Raw genomic sequence first — 19,184 nt, 5'->3', positions numbered from 1 at the left:
GCCCTAGTAAAACACTAAAGACTGGTCATTATCAGATCAGCTAGAGTCATCTGCATCAATACTGCTCTAATGAGCACATGTATGATGCTGATACTGCTGGTCCACTTTCACTATTTTATTTACATTGACAAAAAAACGTGAAGAAAAAAGCAACAATATTTACATACAAACACAATAGCATTAATACCCACTCAATCCCTCCCACCAAACCTCGCTTCCCTTATCCTCCCCCCCTCTCGCTCCCCCTGCTTCTCTCACAGCCCACCCTGCTCTCAGCCATAATGGTATATGCCATTAGTGAGCACATCTTAAGCGAGGGGGGGTCTCTGCGAAGAGGCTACGCTGGAGCCACATAAACACATTCACAGATGTATCTCCATGCGTTCTGACAGCCGGACTCAGCCACAGCCGTGACACTGAACGTGGAGGGAGAAATCAAGGGTCGGACGGAGAGAGACCACCAAGCAAATAACCACACCATTACTGCGGAGTCTTGCCAACATCCCTCGGATCGTGGGCTTGAGTGAGAGCGTGTCTGACAGGAGAGAGAAGAAAGGGGGGTAAATCTACCGGCTCGATCGTCCTCCAGGCTTCTAATTACGGTCCATGTTTCCACTCTGATACTAAAGCTCATTCCAGAAGCTACAGCACAAACAGAAAAAGAAACACTCGACTTGACCGAAAACAGGGAGCAGCAGAGGAGATGAAGAAATAAAGAGAGACAAAGAGTAAAAGAAGGATGAGGGATTTTTTGATGAATGAAGCATCAGTCATTATGGAAATAGCTGCAGCTACATAAGGTAAGACAAACATTCTTTGTCTGATTTAGACAGAACAAAGCAAAAAGAAGGAGTAAAAATTATGGGCGACAAGCATTTAGTCATTTCAGGCTGAGACTGCTGTGCTCCCTCTCGTGTGGAAGATTAAGACACGCTTGTGTGGATGAGCCCTGGAGAACAAGCCATGCATATGTTAGGATGTACATGGAGATGAGGTTTTGACAGTGACCTGCGGCTAGCCTGAAGAAAGGAATCGCTCATAATCCCGGCTGAGCCCAGAAAGTCAATGCACAGTACGCATCCTTTCCGGCTCTATTGTATCTTCTGGCAATTTGTAGCAAAACTTAAAGGAAAAAAAATATGAAATTTTATGAAACTCACTAGTTTTGGCACCTGTCGGAGGAACAGGTTCAATAAATGACATATATGCACTGCAAGAAGCGCAAAACTGTCCTAACAAAAGAACTTACAGAAGCTAACACTGCATCGCTTCCCTTAGGTTATTTAGGATCGCTAGTCCTAATCTACATCTAATCTGTATTAAAGTTGAGTCATTTAAGGCTTAAAACCACCTGACCCAGTGACACCACACAAAGTAAACAAGCAGTGTTTAAACAAGTGTGAGTTAGACGTGATGCTAATTAGAGAAGGAAAGTGTCAGTTCCATCAACACTCCATCCACTCTCATTTATTGTGTGAAACACAACTCAGCCAGCTGCTAAAGCAATAACAACCATATCCAAATAAATCATTACATAAGACCAAGACAGCGCTGCTCCAGGGCAAGACTATAAAACCATTAGTACTGACGTGTTGTGATGTCATCAGGAAATGCGTCCCTGTTGGACTTGAATTACTCTGGGAAAATGAATTGGTGATCAAACAGATTGGGCAGAACTATAACTGGGAGGTTTTGGGTTTTGAATGACGTCAATAATGATTTCAGAGGTTGTGAGCAAAGTTTTAATAGAAAAGAAGAAAACAGATGAGACAGTGAAGGGATAAGCCACTGAAGGGAGGTGAAAAACTATAAAAAATCGAACCAAAACATTTTAAGGGGATGTTCACCCAAAAATTATAATTAGTTTATATTATTAAATTACGTTATTTGCGTACCACAGAAGCAGAAGTTATATACTGTAGGTCTTAAATGGCTTGAGGGCAAATAAATGGTGAGTTTTATTAGGTGAACTATCCATTTCACAATAAAAAATTCCTTTAATAACAATGTTGACCAAATAACAACAACCCTTAAAAATTTTGAGTATATCCAACAAAACTACGAATGTCCAGCATGAGTCAATGCTAAGTTCATGTTTAATAGAAAATATGACCTTTCACTGGATATTACAATATATATTCAGTAAAAGAAGGTATAGGTGCCTCTCCTAAACATTTTTAGCCCCTTCTTTGCTTTGTGTTGTCAGCACATAGCACTGATGGCTTGTATTTCACCTTCAACAATATTAAAGACACACCTGAGTATTCATACTATATATGCAGATCAGTAAGCAATGAAATCCCTTACTTGCCATAACAGACTGCATGATAACTTATGTGGTCACATCGTGCCTAACAGTACAAAAGAGAAGAATACAAGCCAACAATATCAGTCAGCCCCTCAGCTAAATCAGTGAAGTTGCAGGGATTTGGGTTCAGCAGATTTCTGAGATGTTTTGAAGTCCTGTGGGTAAAATTCACAGTGCTTCTGATCGAAACAGTTCTGATGTTGGCATTTGAAAGCATGATAAGAAAGAGCTGCTTGCTGCAGGCTCTCTCGCCCTCCCTTGCTCACACACATGCACACACACACTCTCACTCTCTCACTCATATGCGAACAATTTGTGAAGTCGACAAACTCTGATTCAAACTGCAACTGCTGTGTCCCATTTCGCTCTTTTTTTCCCCACAGAAAACCCACATAAAAAACCCTGTTTTCATATGTGTCACAAAGGCTATTAGTTTGCTGGTGGCGTTTCGGCTCTCTAAAGACTGTAAAGCGATTCACAACGCCATCTGAATCTCCATGCCATGAATATTAACCAGCACAATTGTTCCCTGAGTGACGCTACCACGGATGCATTATTCATTCATCCCCATGCTGCCACACCGCTATGGCAAGATCAACTCTCTGTACCAGCTCGCGCTGGCCAGAGCGGAGCACCAACACCCATCGCTCCTTATCAATGGCCGGCTAATGAACAGCTGAGAAACAGAATAAGAGAGAAGGATGAAGGGAAAAGCAGGAGGACAGATTGCCAGGCCTCAGGCTGGGCTGTTATTCTGCCTTCTTGAATTCCGCACCGCGGGTCTTTGAGCTTGTGTTTGGCTGCCATCTCTGGCCCACTTTAGTTGTGCAGTCATGGACACACACACACACACAAACACACTCTCATTACAGAACCATATCCCCCCCAGGGACAGCAGCTGTTACCCCCGGAAGAGCTCGGCTTATAGTGGCAGAAGGGCTGGGAAGTTAAAGCTAGGGTGCCAGGCCATATTTCCTCAGCGGGGTCTCACGCGGACGCCCACCGTTCGTGTGCCAACGACTCTCTTCATTCATATATATGCCTTACGTTTTTCTTAATGATGTCTGGCAGCTGTGCAATTACTGTTTCTTACACCAATTTCTGATTTGTGTGCTTAAAAATGTTTGGATAAACTTATTTACCATGGACAGTTTCACACCATAAAAAATGAGTTGAATATGCTACTGCAGAGTGTTCTGTAAACTCGTTTCAAACACCTTGAGACAAATTCATTAAACCGTTCTGCAAAACATCAGCACATGATCTTTCAGTGTATACTGTATACTGGTGCTAAATGTGCGGAAATGTGCCCAGTGAGTATTTATATTAAGTCATTATGAACCCATTAAACACAATCAGCCTCTGTTCTATGTAAAAAAAAAGCTTCATAATTTTGCACTATTTGCCCTGCCTCCGTCTTTAATGCCCTATTACTGCATGTCTAAAACGGTATGAAATGCATTTAGTGAACTGGGCCCTGAAACAACAGAGATTTTGCAGATAAGTAGGCAAAAATGTAATTTAAACCCAGTATAATAAGACATGCATGCTAGACCAATCCAACAGAAGAATTTTAGTATTGATTTTAAACCAGGTATTCACTAAACATCATTCATTCATCATGTTTCGTTTCTCAAATTTGTCATTGGTCGTTCTGAAGCATCAGGTTACGAGGTCTCCTAACAAAAATGCAGGATTAAACACCAAAACACCACTAAGGAAGGATTTTTATTTTGCCATTTACATTTATGGATATATCCTGCTTGTCAAGATTGCCTGCGCTGCATCAAGATGGGCTACAGGCATGCCTGAGTTCCGCATTTCACATTCAGAACCCTCTGCAGTTTCCGGTTGGGGAGACTTCAAGCAGGGAGAAATGGAAAAAATAAAAAATAGATAGCAGGTACATAGAAGTGCTGTTCTACCTTATATGAAATGTTACTTTCATAAATTAGCATTCCGTTATAACATTAAAATACGTCAGAACAGCACTTCTGTATACCACTGCTGTGTGCCGATGTATACAGCATCTGCTAAATTGAACTATTTTGTCATTTTTCTTTAAGTCTCCCAAACCGGAAGCTGCCAAAGGTTTTGAACTTGAAATGCGGTAGTCACGCGTGCATAGAACCCATTGGCTGTGCCATGTTTGTTTGTTCATGGCATTTCAGTGATGAATGTTTTGTAAACAGTGAATATAACGTGGATTTGGAAATCGTTTGAAACTGATAGATGGCTCGCTCCCAGTGCTAAAAGATGCCGGGCATGAACTGCAAACAGTTAATCAAACTCGAAGGGATTAATGCCATGATGTTCTGGTACTCGTGCTGTAGTTCCGTCTCACTGCCTGCTCATGTTTTTCCAGAAAAAAACAATAGAACAGCATCTTTTATAAATTTGATTAAACTAAATAATCTTTGATACATACGACGTATGCAATACTACTGTATAGGTTCTCAAGATTAATATGAGATTGGCAGAAACTGTGTGTGTTACCCAATCTTTAATTGTGTTAAGTTGAATGACTATTAGCTACTAAACATTAAAGGTTTAAAGGGATAGTTTACCCAAAAATGAAAATGTTGTCATGAATTTCTCAACCTCAAGTCGTTCCATAGCTGTATACATGTATTTGTTTGGTTGAAAACAGAGAAAGATATTTGGAAGAATGTCTTAGCAACTCAGATTTTATGGTAGGAGAAAGACTATAGTAAAATATTTTGTTCTGTTGAACACAAAAGAAAATATTTTAGGAATTTAGGTAAACAAAACCTTTTACCAACCATTTTAATGGTAGTCAATGATGCCCCAGAAATCTCAGTTGCTAACTCATTCTTCCAAATATCATTCTTGTTCAACAGAACAAAGAAATGGTTGGAAACAACTTGAGGATGACTAACTAATGACAGAATTCTCATTTATAGCTAAACTATACCTATAAGGTTTCTTTGTTGTCATTTTTCTACAGTGGTGCAGTGTACAGCAAATCCAACCAAGATTTACACAGGACACTTATACTACATCAATGTGATTTATTATAACTTTGAAAGTGGAATCAAGTACTGTAAGATTTCTTTAAACTGTCTGCCCAAATTTTCAAAATAGGACAGTGTTTTAGAACACAGGTACAATACCTAACCCTAGTTTTTTATTGCCGTACTCCATACTGCTCTTTTGCCTGCACTAAAATCAAATGTAGACAGCATCGACCACACAACTCTTTCAAATCACATTCTGATAATATGGAAAATGGAAAATTTTCCGAAACTTTTTCAGTGAACTTTCAATCCTTTCCTAGAGCTTGTGAATCCACTGGATGAGGATAACGTTCAGTATACGGCTGAAAAGTCTGAAGCCTCCAGATGTCTGTGCAGACATCCTGCATTTTACAGCAGGCAAAATGCCTTTTTGATGAGAATGCCGAAAAGATCACCACCAGCCATGAGGGATAACAAGCAAATGACCTTTAAAAACAATAAAGTCTCCCTTTAGTAAATCTAATTCTCCTAAGTATAGCTGTCTATCGTGACTGCTCACTAAAACAGCAGTGGTAATACATAGGGCCACCCCTCCTCCCCACCTGTGATATTCCGTCTGGAACGGCCCCCGATTCCTGCACAGCTGCTGCTGCGCTTGTGATAGGAGCGCTGTGAAATATCTGAGACCAATCACATTTTCTAAATCTGTAGACTCACAACATGGTGACCATGACTGTTTCATCTACGGATACCAGGTGCATTCATATTTAATTTGAGTCTTCAATGATGTCCCTTTTACGGTATGAAACAGGATTGATCTCGCACAGCGTGTGGCCATAATGATTTATGTTGCTGTTTTGCTTAGAAATGGGGGTGGGGGGGACATTTGGTGAACTGCATGCAGTTATGCACTGTTTTGCACTGCTTGCAAATATAATACACATTGATTGTTGGATTCCATTGGCTTCATACATATAAAATTACAGTATGAGTACTCCTTTTTTTCTGTCTGTCAAGTGTATAATGTAGTGTGTTTAAATGTCATTTTATTAAATTCATAATTATACTAGTCATCACTACAGATCTCAACCGATTAAATATAATTAGGGATGGAATCGGTCTGTTATTATTCAGAGAGGTATTTAACAAATTGACTTGATGCTTAAATAATGGAATTCAAAAATTTTGCATTGATTTGATTAATCATGTTGGGTCTTTGTGACTGCAGTGCCATCAGCAATGCTAGGGAATCAACATTTGGTATATCATCAGTATGAAATTAAATACTGTAATATAAAAATGTGAATAGTCAGCCTTTTAAAACAGTATAAATAACTGCAGCAGCTTCACTTGAACTCCAGAAAGAAGTTTGGTGTTTCTCATTGGGTTGCTTGTTTTTTCGGTAATGAGGTATTGTAGTAACCGATTGCCTCTTTAAATATATTTTCCGCTGATATGCTGCAAGACACTCTTGTTCACCTTTTGTGTGATAATCTGAAGAATATCAAAAGACCACATCAATGTGGGGTTGTGTCTGGTGCGACACTGGGCTATTCCGAATTTTGGACTTTAGTGATTTGTGATGTGCTTGCTTTGCCTTTGGATGTTTCTGGCAAGTAAAAGAATTGAATATATGTTTTAACAAAATAAGCCACCAATGAGACAGCTTCACTTTTGCCTTTGGCTTTAATTATCGGTTTCGTATAATTAGTCATCGGCGGCCTGCTTGGCTTTGAATTAAATCCTTGTGAAATACTCTTGGGGTTTAAAGGAGTCAATTACCATTTGATCTACCGAAATGTAAATATGTAAAGATCATGAACCTATACATTTGGTTGCAAATTTCTCTTTAATGCAGGTCAATTCCAACTATAAAGCAACTTGCCTAAATGTTTTCCTTTTTGTTATTGCACACTAAATGGACTATATGATTTAATACAGATCCTCTTTCTGTTAATGCAGGTCAATTCAAACTATAAAGCAGCTTGCCTAAATGTTTTTCTTTTTGTTATTGCACACTAAATGGACTATATGATTTAATACAAAGCCTCTTTCTGTTATGGCAATTTTAATAAAATGATAAACATGCAATTTGAGAGTTAACGTAAAACGGAATTCATTTCAGTACATATTGAGCAAACCAGTTCTAGAAAAATTGTAGTGGGTAAACCCACTGTTCTTCTGTTCCGTTTAGCAACCCAACATTCATTCATTCAAGGTGAAATATACAACATTAGCAACATGTACACAGCCTGAAATGATGTGTTCTGAGCTGGGGGGCTGGCAGTAGCGCACACATTGATTTTCTACACATCTGAGGCAGACTCGCTGCCATTCTCGCTCTGAAAACAGTCCATCTCTCAACGTGGGAGACGTGCCACGGGCCACTTTCATTTTCCTTTCAAGCAGTAATTTAACATGCTCCCCATTTATTCACAGAAGACTATTTTCTGCTTCGGTTTGATATTTAACATACTGATCTCTCTGATCTGTCTGTTAGAATGTATGTATAAAACATAAGAGATGATCAGACATCTCTACTTATCACCACAGCTGGAAGAAGAATCATCACCATGCATCATTAACACTAATGAACTGTGACAGTCTCATACTGAGCCAGTATTGTATAGTGAAACCTTGTGGGTTTAGGATGCACCAATCCTTTTAATAGGTGGCACAGCCAAAGGATTCACTGACCTGGAAAGCATGGCAACAGTTACTATAAGCATCCGCTTCTTTACGTCAGCAAAGACAAAAACACTATGGAGTTTTTGTTGTAATATGCGGACCACATGAGTGTCTAAATATTTTAAGTGAATTTGCACGCTTCAGAGCACGGCGAAAGCATCTATACGTTGCATTAAATCTGACAGCTGGCTATTGATTTTACCTCCAGAGTAAGATGTCACTTCAGCACTCCCTAATGCTGCTTTTCATTTTTGATTTGTCCAACTTGATTTGTCCTCTTATCCCAGACTTTTCCTGGTATTGGGTTCCAAGGTGCTGAGATGCAGGGTGAACGCACTATTTAAAATGGCTATATCAGCCTAATGAATGTCGGAGAAATCCCATTAAGGTCCATCAGTTTGCACAAATTATGTTTACAAAGGGGCATTGAGTAGCTGGTGGCTATTTCTCTCCTGAAAAGTGAGGCCCAAATATTGGGTGGATGATGGCATTTGAAAACCATGACAACAGATTTCAATCGTGCGTTTTTATGTGTCAGATCACGTAATGATAATTTGACCGCATGCCGGTATGCATCCCTCTGCGGGACGCGTATAAAAGCGTCAGTCTTGCACAGACCACTGGATGGTCTTACAAAAATATTTGACAGGATTTCTTGCTGAAAGAATCCATGCGGTGTAATGACCAAAGGGGTGCAGAAGGTTTGACGCTGTTCAGTTGTTCCATAAATGCTAAATGAGATAAACAGAAAACTAATCGATTTGTCTGCAGTGAAAACATGTCAGTGGGAATTCTGAAGTAAAAGCGTCTGGTTTATCGACAACACCATGCTGTACCAATCTTATCCGCCTGGGTCTTTGGTAGCAAACTGAGCTCACATTGACATGCTAATGTTATGTTTTAAAGACAAGCGTGCATGAGAGTAGCGTGGGGATTGCCTCTTGGACCCGTGCTGGTCCAATGCTTTTTACAACACTGCAGTCAATTCAAAATAAATGACTAAAACCAACTCTTACTAGAGGGAATTTAAAAACACAGGGATCCAACATTTTATTCAGTAGGTTCAAAAGAGAATAGCTGACTTTATTTTTTACACTCCACATTTGAGTCTAAGTATTTAGGGAGAATGAGCTAGCAAAGTTTGAAGATGCCAATTTGTTTCACACCCGTCCTGTACATTCTGTGATTTGATATTGAGTATGGTGTGAAAACTATCTGCATTCAATGGCGACGGTTTAGGAAGATAATCAGAGCTGGATGGAGCGATGATGGAAAGTCTGAATCAAGACTTTTGGGTAAATAAGACTTGGGTAAATAAAGCAACTCAGGAGCTTGGATTTGGGAAGTTTTTTTTAACATTGCAGACTGAGGACGCTAGGCTGTTTGAGCAATCAAATCAGTCCGTGTCAGCCATTCAAAAATGTATGAATAATCACAAGAGATGCGCCAAATGATAGACAGACAAAAATTTATTCTGATTTAATAAGCAACAATTTAAATTGTGCAGGATGTAGAAAGAAATTAAGATGGGTGTTTTTGTGCCTTGTTAAAAAAAGATTTTAGGAATAAAGTGTTTCATAAGGATTATCCCTTAATTGGCTTTCTAGGAGGATCAAGTTAATAATAATAGTAATAATAATAATATATTCAATTTATAAAGTGCCTATCCCAGGCTCAGGACGCTGTACATAGACAATCGCTTCACAATATCTAAACATGTAATTTCACAATCAGTTAAACAGTTGACAGTGGACAGTTAATAGACAATCGATTAACAAATCATAAACAGACATTTCGCTATCAATTTGACAGTTAAATAAACGGTTGGCATTTGCCCAGCCCGGTCATGACTGCAGTTACATATCACGGTGCAATAATGTACAGTATAAAAGTAACCATGGGAAAATTATAGTGTCAATAAGTAACAAACAAAGAATAATAACTTACAACACAGACAAAAGATTCCCAGAGAGCATTACAGATGGTAGTATAGGATGAGGAGAGTGTCAAAAAACATGTGATAGCATTATTAACATTATTATAAAAAAAGTCGTATTATGCATCATATAATGAGTTGACGTTTTTTGGTAATTAAATCACAATATTACAAGAAACAGCATGATTATTTTAATACTGTAATTGTTTGATTATTCCTCTAACTTGATTATTTATGCTTAAAACGTTACTACAATACTTTAATCTTGAAATTCTATGATTTTAACATTCTTGAAACTTTATGACTTTATTCTCATTAAAGTCTTATTATGAGATTGTTGTTTTAATGTTATCCAAGGATTTTGGTTTGTTATTTGCCACTAAAATGCCATCCTAAGAAATAACAGATCCTAGAATACAAATCCGACAAAGGATTTAATATCCGGTCAGTGTCTCTGGGTTATTACAGTCATTGGAAGTGATATCGGTCATTTGATCCATAGCAGCATCAGCACATTCAGAAGTGTAATTAGATTCTGAGAGCGATGTGCCATATATGTTCAATGTATTGACCTGTTAACTCTATTAATTTCCCATATCTCTGGCTCTCTTCAACTTCATCTACCATAAATCAATGTTCATGCATGAAATATAAAGCGTACTATACACTTGTTTGCTCGTATGTCATGATAATATATACATGTCCTTCACAAATATACATACCCCATTAACAATGAGTTATTACCCAGTGGTCCTGTAATACAAAGTTGTCTCTATTCAGTCAGACTCATTGATTTTATAGTTGTTTTGTGTTAAGCTAAAAACAGTGTTTGCTGTCATATAAAAGCAGTATTATGTTCCATTACACGTTTCATGTGATGTGTTGGAATTGCATTGAATAAAAAAATCATTTCACATCTTTAACTGACCTTCACCTTATTAGACAGGCCAATTTTCTTCTTTAGATAAGCATCAGATTGCGTGGAATGGGTGACCATTAGGCATTGTGCGATTGATCGGTGTTTAGCTGTTTCTCTTGCATTCTCTCTGCATCAAAGAGGTGAATCATAACCTCTTAGATGAATAGTAGACAGAGAAAGATAATATAGATATTATATAATACTCTATATGATGCTCAATATTATGAGCTATACTCAAGGCATTGATTTCATAAGGTGTAAAAGTTTATATAAGCGTTTCTCGTCCTCACAGCTAATGTGTGTGTTGCAACAGGAAGGGACATTTATCAGATCGCTCCAATCTGTCTCTGCTCTCAGTCTGTCAGAGGCGGCGTTTACACACACACAGAGTTCCTCATCAGACTAACTCACTGAGAGAAGCTGTCAAAACAATGGCCAATTAAAGCTCTCCATCTGCACGCTTCACACTCTACAGGCGATTAGCTTAGCAACATGGCTTTCAGAAGGCAATACCTATGTAACCTCAGCGCCGAATGCTGTGTTCGGTGCACAGAGATTTAATGGAGACAAGCATATTTGTAATTGAACATTGTGTAATTCGCCACATACTGCACCTCAACAAGTTGGTACGCAATGTTTTACAGATTGTAGGAAATATTTAGTATCATATGTGTCATGGTAGTGACGCATCCGTTTCAGACACTATTCCACACTATTTTTTTTTGTCTATAGAGGAAAAGTATTTTTTTTCTTCTGGTTTAGTCAATTGTGCCCCAGATCAGTTTTGTTACAAACATTCTTCCAAATATCTTGCTTGTGTTCGGCAGAACAAAATAGCCAGTTATTTTTTGAGCTGACGACCTAAATAGTTTTTTAGGGCTCTTGAGTTCAAACAATACAAAGACATCCGAAATCTTTATTGGAAGGTCAGTCAGACCAAAGAGAGCAGAAAGCTACCACAATAAAACAGAAGTACCTCTCTGCACAAACTGAAGCCAATTCACATCACCCCTTCTGGGTCCCGGGTTCCTATGAGAATTTGATCCGGTTGCACTCTGCCTGCCAATGCCGACTCAGAAGGTCCTAGGAAGGGCATGCAGGACACGCTGAGCCCAGTCGAGACCTTGGCACAGTGTTGCTGACTGGCAATACTGATTTGTTCCTTCTGTTTCCATGGCAACGGCCATGCGTGGTTTGTCGTGCTGAACACATGCAGGATGGAGGAAAATAGACACCGTGCTGTATTCGTACCATTTCGTCGTCCGTGTTGAGCAGTTTCACAGCACTGCTCATTGTAGGTATTTTTATATAAGTGTTTGTGATTTTTTTATCCAATGAAAGCCAGTCTCAGCGTTGTTGAATCTAAGAACCATTAAAAATCTACTTTCTTCTTTTCGATAAGCCCACACAGGTTTCACTTATTCTTTTCCTTTATCTCTTTTTTTCTAGATGTAAAATGTGCCTAAATTGCTGTGGTGAGTCTCCTGCTGTGTGAGTTCTGGTGCGAATTGAGCCAACAGAGCCAGATGCTTTGTAGAGTAGCACTGCCTCTCCTGAGACCGCGAGTCTGCGGTAGTGCTTTTAATCAAAAACCTGCGTGTCAGAGTGAGGCGAGGAAACAGATCGTTCCTCTTCATCAGCATGTCTCGCAGATTTTGATTAGACTACCTAGATATAAATTCATTGGAGTCTCTAACATGAAGCGTCACGGCTTCAAAGCGAGCTGTGATGAAAAACAGAATGAGCCCTCAAACCACAATCTTAAAAGATCACAGGTAGAAACAAAGAATAAAAATACATTACAAATAAACTAGCAAACTTACAATTTGAGGAGGGAATCAGCCAAAACAACAACAACAACAGCCCTTATTGCTGCTCCAGTAAATGTCAGTAACGCCCTGGTAATATCACAGAATGTCAGAGGAAAATATACTAGTCTACGGGCTAATCAGCCAATGAAAAGCTCTATTGTTCATGGCTAATTGTTCTTCCTGCATTATTTTGTTCATTTTTTCATGCGCTCTCTTGTGATCTCAAACACAGGCAATCAATACACGCTTTCCTCTTTCTATTGCAGATTCTCACAGTCACACAGAAAATGTGCATTCAAATCAGATTCCAGATAAATCAACTGCTGAAACGGTTCATAAGAAATTAACCTTTCAGAATCAGAAACAATTCAAATTATAATTCTGTCATCATTCCCTCACCCTCGAGTTGTTCCAAATCTGTACACTGTAAAAATAAAATGAAAGGCAAACTATCACAAACACGTTTTTGAGTTAACACGAAAAAAAAACAGAGACTGAAGTCCTCCCAACTTAAAAAATGATGTTAAAGTCATTAGTTGGAACAACATACTTAAGTTTACCCAATGAACAACAGAAATAAAAACATTTGTAAGATGAACATATAAAGAGAACATAGATTGGTTATTTTAAAATAAACACATTTATTTGTCTTTTACTACATTTGTAAATTTTATCTACCTCAGTGAGACGGAAACTTTTATTTATTAACTTAACAGCTAGCATTGAGAGTATTTATACTGGTTGTGCCCAGGTGTCATGCACGCACACCTCACTAATCTTTAAACCTCACTAAGTAAAACAAATAAGAAACACAGGATTTAACATTCTGCAATGCATCTTGGGAACTTTCAAACTCTAGCAATATTCTTTATTCAGAATACACTGTTTTGTAGGGTGGGCAAATTTTGGCCAAAAACTTGAGAATCTAAGTCCGCTCAACAAAATAATCTTTGTTTGAAACATGTTTAGGCTCATTTTGTTTAGTGTGTGTGAAACAATAATTTCACTCCTTTAACAAGTATTCTTTAACATTTAGCAAGTTGGATTTTTTACAGTGAATAAATGTCTTTGTTCTGATGAACACCGAAAAAGATATTGGAAGAATTGTAGTAACTAAACCAATCTTGGCCACCATTTACTGGCAAAGTAAAAAAAAGTGCCCCAAACTTTGCTTTCCTACTTCAAAATATCTTCTTTTGTGTTCAAAAATAAAATTTATTAAAAATATATAAATGTAGTGAAGATCGAATTTACAGTTAAAATGTAAAGCATTATTATAGAACGTATGTAAAAGCATTTATTTCAGTTTTATCAAGACTTCTGCATTTATCTCAGTATTGATGTTCTGTTATGAATCCTTCATTAGTGTCAGGGAAGCGATATGCCAAAAATATTACTAAAATTGGAAACTTTTTCACAATTTTGTGGATTTGTGTCATCCAAGCCTATAGCATCCCATTCGAGTATCTCTAACAATCCCAATTGAAAGTCCCTTATACATTCTGGCTGAGCGGGACCGCATCCTCGCTTTTTTGGCATCTACTTTATCCTCATCTACCATGTAAGCAGATTTAGGCATTGCCATTTAGACTTTCCTGTGGCTCAGTGTTTAGAGCATGGGCCTAGCAAGGCCAGCATCATGGGTTTTTTCCCAGGGGATTGCACATAGTCAGAAACAAATGTACAGTATTGCTTTCGATAGAAGAGTCTTCCAATTGCACAAATGAAAATGTACCACTGACAAGTTGTGGATGTACAGCCTGAGACCAGCTAAATGTAACCACTTGACAGAGTATTGTAGGGTTTTCCGTCTGTATTTGTGTGTCCCAGCGCAGGATGAGCTCTAAAGAGGATAGCTGTGTGTTTTATCTAGATAACAGGATGCTAAGCTGAGAGTTAAAAGGTATAAAGCTGTAGAGATGAAAAAGTAGAGATGATCCCAGTGAATGTGAGTTGAAAAAAGACTTCCTTGGTGTCATTAGGTCAGCTGTTAGCTTGTCTAGTAAGGTTCTTGAGCACAATAAAACAATACTTTCATACAGATAGAATTCTGCCTGTGCTGTATTCATTTATACTTGCAGAGTTTTAGCGTAAGTGTCTTGTTTTAGTGTTACTCAAATTGTGAAGGTTCTCTAGCACTCGCACTGCAAACCTCATCACGTTCATGAGAAATGTTCTATCTGATTTACTTGGTAACTAGATTGAAATTAAATCATTTATCATCCAAGATAAGAAAGTTATATCCCTCGATAATATATCAGCCTTTAAACCCTGAGCAAACAGTGTAAGAGTGTTTGCACAGGAATATACATCAGCCCATCCATCTGCAGGATTCAGGGTGAAATCAGTTTGGTGACATATAAGATTCCTTTTCCCAGAACAGAATTGGCGTGTCTAGTGTGCGAACGGATAATCTAAGGGCAAATGTAGTTGTCTCACATTGACATCACATATGTGATAAAAGATCACATGCTAAACCATCCTTGCTCTCATTCCATTTTTACCTCTTAAAATAATCCACAAACTATTTGCCAGTAGTGTGTAAAAAAATGTGCCCTTTCATGCTATTATGGGCATGTGCTTTTAGCCCTGCAGAAATAAGGTTTATAAGAAACAGATTGAGAAAATGGAAATTACCTCACAAAATGTCCGGTGCATTTTGCATTGATGTTTAGGCTATACTAAAGCTGTGAAAAAAATACAATGGAGGACAAGAAAGAAAGGGACATGTTCAGTTATTGATAGCTGATTTTGGCAGTAATGGGGATGAAAAGTCACCTCAGCCTCAGGGTTGGCAAGTCCACAGTTTTACAGCAGAATTTGGCTACTCGGGTTGTTTCTTATTACATTTTTTTAAATATAGTAATATATTCTGCTGTCCTTCTAAAACCTTCGATGTCCAAATTAGCTGTTTTTCAGGAAACAGAAAAAACACTGTACTTTTTAAATGATTAAATACTTTGTTGTTAAAGTTAACAAGAACTTATTAATACGTTTTATTAGAAAGATATTTGCAAAAGCCAGTGACAAACATGATGGGTGACTAATAATAATGATTTATGGCCAAACATTTTAATCAAGAAATATGGAGATACACGGTTTCAGAAGAACAACAGCTATATTACATTAGCCTAAATATTTCTTTGTATTTTAAAATGTGTTTGCTTGACCAATGGCTAGTTTGATGAATGGTAACAAAAGTAAGAACATTAAATTACACACTTCAGATATGATATTACAGTTTATTACAGAAGTTCGGTTAACAGCCTTACTGTTACCTCAAAATGGCTAGGGAAAAACACTGTAGAGTGCTTTAATTTAATATATATTGTATGATTGAATTGCATAAGAATTCTTGTACTACATGTCTCTATTAATTAAGTCAATAGTGACTGTGTTGTGAATAGAGAAGTGGAGTGCTGTCTGCATCTGTATCGACCTACAGAACAATGCAGTCTGCACATAGCCTCCAGCACAAGTCGGTCCAGCTTTGTTGACCCCAAGACCAGGAAAAGTTGAGATTGAGTCAAGACTGAGTCCAAGTCCAAAGAGGTTCAAGTCCAAGTCAAGACCAAGTCCAAATGAGATGGTCAAGACAAAAAGAATCTCCTTCCAAACCACATATTTTATTTGTAATGATAAAAAAGCAGATACAATTAAGTAATTTTATTTACTTTAGGTATATCAATTCCACCAAAGTCACATAAAAACGAAGTGTAACTTCAAATTTCGAGTCTTTTTATTGTAGTGTAACAATCACATTTTGGGCTCCAAATGGAAAATGTTCCCATTCTCAGCTTTCAATCAACATCACTTTTGGAACCACAATTAATGTTGAAAAATTTTTCAACAAACGATCATTATATGCTTTAGTTGGGCTCTTGATTCTTGTGTTTTAACGTTAGGTTTTCATTGTCTGTTATAACAGTGTGCTACAATTGTTCAGGCAATGCAAACTAATATCCATTGGGATCAAGTGATAATGATTGTAGTCTTTGTGCAGTTTCCTAAATAATTTCTCATGAGTGCATTTTGTCATTGATTTATGATTATTGTGTGATAATACATTGTGAGATTAAAGCAGTGGTTGGCTTATTACTTCTTTGAATTGACAGAAAAAACACACATCCAAAAAACTTTAAATTTAACCAGAACACTCAAATCAGCCATCAACTTCATTTAGTATTATTAAATCAGTTTTTTTACAGCTTGACACCCATCAAAAAAAGTAACCTACTACAAGAGGAAAGAGAATGAACATAATGAAAGTCAAGAGTCCAACTAAAGCAATCATATATGCTTCAACAATGGTTTTGTTTGGAAGAACAAAAAAATCATCAGACTCGGTAGAGACCAACTAGAACGTTCGAGTGCAGATACCAATGAGTCCGAGACAAGTCCGAGACTACAGAAAAACGTCTCTAGTCCACACTCAAGTACTACAGCGCTGCTCCAGCGTACCATTTGTGTTTACCTCAGGAGAGCTTTGGTTTAACCTCTTGGTTAATACTTAGAGAACTATTAAGTTAAACCGATTTAAAGTGACCGCCGTTATCCGTTTCGACCGAATACGAATTTCCAACCACACTGTGCACCATAGAGCTGCATCCATTTATGCCCCCTGTTACCAGTTTATAAAACAACCACCCTAAGCCTTGAACTGCTGTCTAGGGCTGTGTACTGCATGAAAAATAGCTTACCCTGCTTTTAGCTCAGTTCAATAAGGCCAAAATTGCCACTTACACGATTTTGCTGAGGGTATAGCAGATGCCTTTGTGCAGTCTTGTGTCCAAGCAATTTGGGTCTCACATTTCAAGCAGAGGTAAACGTAACACTGGAGCTAATTTTATAGACAGCTGTGAATAGAATTTAGATTTCAGTAGGTGACTTTATTAAGTTTTGGTACTCACTGTCTGTCTTGCTGTCAGTAGATGCCACCAGTAAGAATGAGATATTGAAAAGAACCTCTTGATACCTGTGCTGTCTGCATGTTTTAAAATAGCCCACAAACAAGTAACCTGCTATGAACTGCCCCCAAATCTACAAAAAATCTAAATCACATATCAGATGTTATTGATATCAGAAACATTATATCATTATATGTTTACATTATTCATGCCTCTTTCGTCCTCTTAAGGAAAATTTGAAGAAACAATCCAAGACATTGAGTGAGCAATTGATGCATTTTCTGAGCTCTGAAAGTGCCACCTCCTGGGAAATAAAATCTTCCTCTGGGCATTAAACTAATAGCAGATAGATCTTTAAGTCTTATTGAAGGTTTATTTTAAGATACTGTCCATCGCAGATGTGTAATACCAGTAAGAGAAAGAACTGAGCTGTCGGCTTTCTTTCAGCCTGTGGAAGTGTGCGCTGAAGCATGTCTCATTGGGTTAATTTACAAGCGGCAGCAGCAGTATTTTTTAATGCTGGGTCAATTGATAGAAGACCTGCATGTTGACCATTCCTCTGTAGCACCTTGTGTTTTTAAGAGATTAAAAAGCATTGACTAATAAAAAATAATCTGCTTGTCCCCCATTATTCACATAGGTAAGCAAATCCTGTAAATCTTACCGTACAGGCCATGGATCAATTTAATGTTTTATTTAAAACAAGAACATACTGAGATAGTACACAGTTTTTCTGTATTAAATCTGGAGGGTAATTATGTGTTCATTCACTGTAAAAAAAAACGTTCAGAGCTCAACTATAATTTTCTAGCGACTTGACGCATCTAAATTTTTCAATGGGCTAAGATGAGGTTTCATAAATATATCACTTTATAGTCTTTCTTTAAAACTTTAACTGAGCCAATTGAAAAATTTAGATTCAACAAATAACAAGAAAAATATGTTTTACAGTACAGAAAACACTGCTCCAGAAGCGCTTCTAGTTTCACTTCTATATATTTGATTCTTAAATCTTACACAAATGAAAAACTCTTAAATATATCCATCTAAGAATTTGAATTGGATAAAAAATGTTCTGTTGGTAGTTTTCTTTTGTTTAAAAAACTGAAACAGGAAGTTTTTCTGAACCAGCATTTTTTAGGTCACCAAAATGGATTATAGTGAAGCTTTGCTGGTTTCTTAGCAGAATCTGCAAGTAAGCTAATAAAGTAGTGTGGCGAGCAGGGCGCGACGGGAGCCGTGAGGGAAATGCGCAAGGCTGGGCACGTGAGTGACAATGACTCTCAGCTGTGCGTGCACCGGTCTCGCATCTCTCACGGAGGAGCTTCGGGAGCATAAAATGACGAGCGACAGGAGTGTATGACGAGAGAGGGCCAGGCTTGGACTTTATGTTGTGTTTGTATTTTAAGTTTGTTTTATTGTTTGTTTATTTAATTAAATGTTGCGCCACCTTCCTTCCTTTTATTGGACTGTGTTACAAGTAGTAATATAGTAACTGAAATACAAATTTCATGTTTGTTTGTTTTGTGACTAGGATGATAGTCTTAGTTGTGTACTGGGGGATAACTTAGTTGTGTACTGTATGTTAGTGTAAGTTGACCCCTTCATTCTGATGGGAAAAAGGGAGGATGCTTAAC

At 37.8% G+C, this 19,184-nt stretch overlaps 1 protein-coding gene across 2 annotated transcripts in view; it reads left to right on the top strand.

Moving 5' to 3' along the window:
• The first annotated feature begins 330 nt into the window (after positions 1-330).
• Positions 331-19,184, top strand: part of b3gat1a (beta-1,3-glucuronyltransferase 1 (glucuronosyltransferase P) a) — a 63,324-nt gene continuing 44,470 nt past the window's right edge. The window contains exon 1 of one of the 2 annotated variants that reach the window (XM_079465361.1): positions 331-800. The gene's annotated coding sequence lies outside the window, so the exon portion shown is untranslated. The remainder of the gene's footprint in view (positions 801-19,184) is intronic. The other variant, XR_013787174.1, reaches the window with a different exon arrangement.

Source organism: Barbatula barbatula, assembly GCF_947034865.1.
Source record: "Barbatula barbatula genome assembly, chromosome: 10".
NCBI lineage: Eukaryota > Metazoa > Chordata > Actinopteri > Cypriniformes > Nemacheilidae > Barbatula > Barbatula barbatula.
This window is presented reverse-complemented; position numbering and strand designations above follow the sequence as displayed.